At 48.0% G+C, this 7,990-nt stretch overlaps 1 long non-coding RNA gene across 1 annotated transcript; it reads left to right on the top strand.

Moving 5' to 3' along the window:
• Window positions 1-5,376: 5,376 nt before the first annotated feature.
• On the top strand, window positions 5,377-6,944 carry LOC134092617 (uncharacterized). The gene is made up of 4 exons (XR_009940255.1): window positions 5,377-5,641; window positions 5,739-6,269; window positions 6,368-6,660; window positions 6,755-6,944. It is a non-coding gene; the product is annotated as an uncharacterized LOC134092617 (long non-coding RNA).
• Window positions 6,945-7,990: the final 1,046 nt, after the last annotated feature.

The raw sequence follows: 7,990 nt of genomic DNA, 5'->3' as shown, positions 1-7,990 counted from the left end.
GCAGTATCTCCTGGTGATGGCACCTGGACGCTAGAAGACTGGACTGGAGCTACGTCATGGATTGCAGTGGTGGCCAACGCATTACAGCAGAGGACTGCTTATCTCCTGCTGTGCCCTGCCACTTCTCAGGTGAGGTGTGCAGTGGGGTTCACTCCTGCTCCTGCCTCCCCCACCCTCATGAATCTTTCAAGGGAATGGCAGGTCCTGTAAATCTGCCGCGGCTCACAATGAAAAAATGTCATTTCCTTTTATCACCTATTAAAGCCCCCAGACACCGCCTGTCTTTGGACGAGCGTCCGTCCAAGTGGGAGAGAGGATGACGAAGGTACTACTGTCTCAGTCCAGGTGAAGAGACAGCACTCCAGGTCCTCTGGGGGTATGATGGGGGGGGGAAGACAAACATTCTCGGCGAAGTGAAAGTTGTCTAAAACCGCAGACATTAGCTGAAGTGCAAAAATGGGTTACACGTGATCTCATAGCATCTCTCTAAAAGAGTGCTTTTGGATTCATCACAGATTTCATATTTTTAAATATTTGGTAAAAAGAAAGCAGGTGATAAAGTGAAAGCCCTTTGAAAATAAAGAAATATTAAATTATGAATTCAGTGGCATTATAAAACTATTAGGATCAGACAGGAGGGGCTCTTAAGCTGAACTTATGGTAACCGCAGCAAATGAGAGCTCTGATCTCAAAGGAGTGTAGGATTTGGGTGGGGGATTAAATTCTGCAGGCAACTCCAAAGGCCTTGTTGCAAGATCTCTTTTAAAAGTCAACTATCTCTGTCACTCTTTCTCTGCCTCTCTCTCACCCTCCCTATCTGTGTGTGTGTGTGTGTGTGTGTGTGTGATTATATGTGTGTCAGTATGTGACTAGAAAATGGAGTTTCAACAGAGGCCCTCTTCAGCATCCTCAGTAGCAGGAGGTCTGCTCCAGTATTAAACTGTCTTTTGGTCGAGCAAATAGAATAAGTGGCCGGGATTAGGTGACACAGTCATGCAGATATGCAGACCTCTGGCAATCACTCTGCAGCCAGTGACACTGCAAACGCAAGGGCCCCGAGACTGGGAAGAGCCAGCGGAATACTAAACACTGGCTTGAGTGACAGCATGTCAAAGGACCCCACTCTGCAGCAACCAGGCAACACAAGGGGGTAAATGATAAGGAGGAGGAGGTGGGTGGGTGGGTGGGTGGTTGTGTGGTGTGGGGGCATAATTACAGGCCAAACTGTTTCTAATGGGCTGATTGGAAATAGTCGAGTTCCTGTTTTGTGCAGCACAGTGGGCAGGCGTGTGTGTGAAATCCTAGCCTGATTACCATCGACTTTCAAAGGCTCTGCGAGACTTTAGTCTGACCAACAGCCTGTGCTAACATGGTTTCTTGCCAGCGCTGGTTGACCCGCCTCCTTTAAGTGCCTCGATTTGCTACTGGTAGATGTCAGAAAGCGGATTGCCGAGTTGAAACCAATAACAACACTCTTACCTCTGCCTTGAACACGCCTCTACCCAGAGCCGTTGGAGCTGCTCAAAGTTGATTGGTTCTCGACCAAAGGGGGCAGTTCCGCAGATTTCGGGAACTCAGAAATCCTTCTCAATGAGCAGTTGACCAGACCAGCAGCAAAAGCCTGAAGGCGTTGCGTCACTGGGAGGGCGTGCCAGGCTAGTGAAATCCATTAACGGAGCTGGAGCAGTCCAACCTCTCGCTTTTTAACCCCCCTCAACCCTGCCTCTGTTTTCCATCCCCACCCCCCGAACACACATACCCCCAACCTCCACACACACACACACACACACACACACACACACAGTCTACCTATTCCCTAAGCGATGGCTCTCTGAATTCTCCCCTTGTAACTGAATCATACTTTCAATTTAAAGATGCCATTGGTTTGTTTCACGCAAGGTTCTTTGAGTAATTGTGTCCGCTGTCATGAGCACCTTTTTTGCCTTCGAGTTCCATTTATCTCAGTTCCACAGGTAATTTATTTGTTAAACATTGCGTCAGAAAATCCACAGATCTGACCTTTATCCCTGAAGCAGGATGGAGCAGTATGTGACAACACTAAGCAACATAACTTCAAAACTCAGAACTAAAAACGATGTATTTTTCTATTATTATCATCATAATCTTTATCATCATAACAATTATATTATTATTATATTTCAGATCGCATAGTGAGCTCAGCTGTATCATAATTGGGCACACTGCTATGTAGGGCCTTTACAGTGTGCCTATCTTATGATACAGCTCAATAGCCTATCTATTTTGGATTTAGCTACATTTAGATTATCTTTTCTTATTAATCGGCCTTGGCCTTTACTTGAAATGTTGTAAATAGGTCTTTAATTGTTAATTTAAATTAATCTAAAGTGCTAGCATCAGCCTGTTATCAGGCCTAGCCTATTTATCATAGTTAATATTATAGTAATAATCGATATTTCTGAAATAGGCCTACCTGAAAACGTTGTCGATTGCTCTAGGAGTAGGGGAAGCTGAGCCTCCACTAAAACAGCACGGAAAATTGCATCAAATGATTCCTATTGCATTAGCCAGTCCACTATTCCAACTAGAATATGCTAAACACGTGTTCAACTTCATCACTATTTTCGTTCAGCCGGTCATCTATCGTTTTGCACGATCCAATGAAACACCGCATAGAAGCTGGCTTCACTGGGTTTCAAGGACACAACGTGGGCTGGTCTGAGATGCATTAACATTATGGTTGACAACTCGAGAGGGAAGGCAAGTTGTGGCTCAAATGTTCTATTCAATTGCGGCTTTAGTACATATCCCACTGTGAATAAAACCGTATTGTGGAGTTACAGAATTTGTGACTTGCTTTTGTTTCAGTTGTGTATTTAGGCTAGTTAGCCACATTAGCTCATTTACTGTATCTGTGTTGCCTGGCTATATTATGCTAATATTTACTTGAATGTTCAAAATCCAAATAAAACCAAAGATCATAGAGCGCGTATGCAGATTATTTAAGGTCACAAATACTATTAGCTACCAAAGCGCCTATTTAACCCCTAAAAGTGAACTGGTGAAATCAAATGTAGTTCTGTTCTAGCCATAGACAGTAAAAGATAGCTTCTAGCCAAGCCAGCTGCCATGTCTCAGAAGGTTGGTCTATCTGGGTTTTGGGATCATTTTTGCCTTGCGCCTTAATAATATTAATTTAATAATTGACCATTTTATCAGAGCTTTCCCAAAGAGCACCATCCCATAACAATGCACTGGTCGAAATTAATTTTGTTTATTAGGCTACACATCATGGAGTTGAATGAAAACTGTTCCTGCTAGATAGACTAGTTTCGTTCTGTGTCTTGTGGTTGGAATAACAGGCAAGATCAGTGAAGAGACGGTCCACATAAACTAGCCTTCAACAGCAGAGCGGCAGAGACTCACCGCGTTCAGAACAGAGCAGTGATTTAATTGTGACGTTCATTTCCATGGAGGCGAAGACCGTTTATGACAAGTCATGTCATAATGGTCAGAATGCATGACGTCATTGTCAGTATAAATACAGCTGATTTTACAGAGATTCAATCAGTCGAGAAATTAGTTTTAGCAGAAAGCCTATATTTCATTTTGAACAGACTAATAATAGACTAGTCATCAATTTCAGTTGATGTAAGTTTCAGACAATTCTCTAAACAAAAATCAGAAGATTAGATTTGTTAAAAGTTTAATAGATAGTCTCATTGCATTTATGTTAATTTCAAATTTAGAATAGACTGGGTCACAAATTGAAAATACTTATTCAATTTAAGTTAGAGTTCTTAACTCAGGCAGCATCTGTTCAATTTGTTCTCATTTCTTTTCACAGTTACAGTGGGCTTCTATCTTTCATTGGTAGCACCATGAGAGGTGGAAACCCAGGAGAGGACCCACCTGACCATTCCTCTAGGCGCCAAGAGGATATGGCCAGGTCAACTTTCCCGCGAGTGGCACCGCGGGACGTTTTCCCCGGAGCAGAGAGTCGCGTGAGGCCCGCGCCAAGCGAGCGCACGCACTTTCCAACACTCCGTGGAACAGCCACAGTGTCCTCCACCGCAGCCACGCTCCACCCGAGGCCTCCGCCCAGGGATGGCCTCGCTCAGAGGGGACCGCGAGCGGCCCGCCGCCCGCCGACGGCACGGGCACCCGGAGCAGGCCCAAGGAACATCGCGGCAGCTGGTCCGTCTGCACAAGTGGTGCACGCGGGCCCCTCTGAGAGCGGAGGGGACCTGTCGGGCCTTGCAGGCCCCAGGCCGACCGAGCGAGTTCTCCCCGCTCTCAGACCTCTGCCCCCTGCAGACGCGAGGCCCAGCCCACCCGGGAGACCCACGCGCCCCATAGCAAGGAGGCGCTACAACATCCCACCGCAGCTGGAGGCACTCGACGATCGAGAGGAGCTGTCCCCGGTCCTCCTGGACTCGCCGTCACCACCACAGCCCCCAACAACACCCGTCAACGCAGTGTGGCGCCCAGGAAGACGCCCGGCGCTGACCACCCGGGACTTTGCGGCGTTCAGGTACGTCTTAGGAGACACCCACGAGTGTGTTTGTCTCGCCGCTGGCGACAGCAGTACCGACACCCACCACACCGAGTACCAGGACCGGGTCAGGCCACGGACGGCACCACGTCTGCCTCCTCTCCAGCGCTCTCCGCTGCCTCCGCTGCCCCCGAGGCCGCCTCCGCTGGCCCCGACGCCGCGGCTTCTGCCCAGGAGGCCACGCATGGAGCCCCGGCGCCTCAACGTCGCCGCTGACCGGCCCACCGCTGACCGGCTCCCCGCCGTGAACCAGAACGTATGTCTGGTCGGAGATCAGCAGCGCACGAGGGCGCCCCAGCAGGCAGCCAGAGTGCCTGACAGCGCCACCTGGGACCAGAGGCTGCCGCACGTGAGCCTGTCCTCCTTGAGAGGGACGCCGCAGCAACAGCAGCAGCAGCAGCAGCAGGGAGCATCCGTCGCCCGCCGCGGCCGCGGAAGTAACGGCGTAGCCGCCTCCTCTAGGACCCGGAGGGTCCCCGGGCAGGAGCAGGACCCGCGCGGTGTGAGCCCCGAGCGCGCCGTTCCGGTGGGAACGCTGTACAGCGCCATCAGGAGCCGCCGGCGCGAACGCAGACCACCGCGCAGGCGCAGGAGACCCTCCATCACACTCGCCTTGCCGACGGCCCGCGCCTTCCGCCTCAGGACCCGCAAGCCCATGGCCGCTCACAGAGTGGTCCTGCGGTGAGCGTCGAGGCCCTGTGTGTCCGTGGGGACTTGGACTCTGACAGGTAAGGGTTCCGAAAGCACCGCAAGCTCCATATATTGTTCATAAATTGCCTAAGCAACACAAACACACTAATAATGCTTCATCCTGTTATTCTAGTCAGTCAGAGGAGGATCCATTTGTCAACTTCTAGTCCCCAGTTCACTCACCATCAGTTGGACACACAGGAACACGTGGTGCTACTAACATCAGCACAATCAGAAGGATCCAAACATGACAGAAGGGGTTGGCATTTCAATTTCCACCATACCAACATCAGATGCCACTCCATGGACACCACAAGGTCTGAATCTGTGCCTAGTAGGAGCACAGTGGTCCTCTCGGTTTGGCCAGAGGACGATAGGAATGGAGCTGTGTGTCGGCGGGGATTTGGATGTAGACAGGTAAAGCCCACTCAACAAACATATCACTACAAATCAATGCTCAGTCAGTGTCAGAAACACAGCACACTGCTTTCATTAATCTGCTTCTCTCTCACAGTCAAGGGGTCCATCTCTCTACGTCCGGTCCCCATCTACTCAACATCAACTGGACACACAAGCAGACTTGGCGCTACTACACCCAGTGCAATGATGTGAAGGACACCGCATAGGAAGACAACAGGTGGTATATTTTAGGGATCACGTCAACATCTCGAGCCACATCATCTATGCTCTCCATCATCTATTCCTGTACACTAAGAGGATGACAGGACAGGAAATGTGTGTCAGTGGGGACTTGGATTTAGACAGGTAGGTCGTTAACGGAGTTCGCTCAACATCAGTTGGACGCACAGGTAGAGTATGGGTCCATTTAACACGCCTTGCTGCCACACACACACACATTGTATAATGTTTTAGTGTTCTTTGCTTCACAGTCAGAGGATCCAGCTGTCTGTTTCCGGTCCCCGATTACTCAACATCAACTGGACACACAGAAAAACATCGCTACCTGTGCTCTACGAGAGCACACTACCCCTCTAGGACCACAACAGAAGGAAATGTGTGTCGGTGGGGACTTGGGTTTGGACAGGTAGGTAGTTGGTTCACTGAGTAAGTGTCCATTTAACATGCATTGCTGCCACAACACACCATATAATGACTTATATTCTTTGCTTCTGTTTTTTACAGTTGAGGGACCTATCTGTCTGCTCCCAGTCCCCATGTACTGACCACCAACTGGACACACAGGCATGCACGCCCCAACACCACAAAATATCCGGCCGTAGAGAAAAAGCATTCCAGCACGGAATCAGAGGAGCTGGAAAGTTTGGCCTATTACTTCAACCACATCAGGACCGAACACATCAATCAGACATGACCGGTGTCTGGAAGTGAGGACTGAGAACCCACCCCGCTGGTTACAACTCCAGCAGGTGAAAAAGAACGGAAGTGTGTGTCAGTGGGGAGTTGTATTCAGACAGGTAAGATCCCGGAGGTGTGTAGTGTACTGGACTACTAATACTTGCCTTGGCGCAGTGTACTAACTGGACTGTGTTTGTCTTTTACTGTCTATAGGTTCCATACGTCTGTTTCCACTCCCCATTCAATCAACATCAATTGGACACACACAAGGACAGTCTCAGTATGAAGATAAGGATTTAAATAAGGATAAGGAAAAAATAAATCTCATTTTTTTCCAACCTCAACCAAATTGGAACCCATTTTTTGCCTCAAGACCAAATAAACTCTCATTGTTGTAAACTGTAAACGAATTTCCCTCACGGGATCAAAAAAGTATATATACTTATACTGTCACCCATCATGAAGCTTTTCACTGTCTTCCCCCTATCTTACCCTCACTTTATCGATCTTCCTCTAGCTGTCACTCATTCTGCAATAGAAATAAAAATGTTAAGGTTTTGCTCGAGAGGGTCTCATTTTAATGCATGGTCAATCATTGCCGTGTTGAAACACATCCTTTAAATCGATGAGCTTTCCACTCAACTTGATTGAAAACCTACTGGCATTTTCAGATTTTATTTCAAGGACAAAAAAAGTCTATAAATTGTCAGCAAAGTTACCAGTTTCGGATGAACACATTAACATTGAATAAAATCAAATGGCACCCTTCACAACACTTTCCACATGCCATAATATTCATTTAGAGGCTTTTTACCAATGATAGTCTTGTAAAGTTATAGTCAACAAGTCCACCATGCTAGAGAGTGCACTGCACCATGATTACAGTGACAGCCCCAACTGTCTAAAATGTCAAATCCAAACAACATGACAGCATACAGTAAACTCTCCAAAGTAGAAGAAGCAATCAAAACAACCCCATCTCTCAGTGGTCAGAGCGCCATACTGTACCTCCCCCACCCCCTCATTTTTCCAACCAGAGCTCACGGTAGGTATAGGCCCTGCAGACTGACACAGCAGCAGAGTAGGATTAGCAGCTAGTCTAGAAGCTCTCGGATTACCCATATGAATGGCAGTCTTAAAAAACTAAGCACCCCCCCCCCCCACACACACACACACACACACACACCCCATCTCTGATGCAGAGCAAAAACTGACTGCAGAAAGCAAGAGGCAGAGAATAAAGTTGTTATGATCAGCACTGGACATATTCTTCAGGAGAGTGGGGAAAATGATGAAGCAATGCTTCAGTTACTGACCAATGAATGGATGGACTGCTGATGTAATTGATGTTATATAGGACAGGTGCTGCATTTAAATAGGCCCATATTTACATCTTTAGAATGCCCTCTTATTGACACAGTTCCTCCAAGGGCACCAGTCTTAGAATGC

The sequence above is a fragment of the Sardina pilchardus genome, chromosome 9, assembly GCF_963854185.1.
Source record: "Sardina pilchardus chromosome 9, fSarPil1.1, whole genome shotgun sequence".
Classification (NCBI taxonomy): domain Eukaryota; kingdom Metazoa; phylum Chordata; class Actinopteri; order Clupeiformes; family Clupeidae; genus Sardina; species Sardina pilchardus.
The sequence above is the reverse complement of the archived record's forward strand: the minus strand, read 5'-3'. Positions and strand labels throughout refer to the sequence as shown.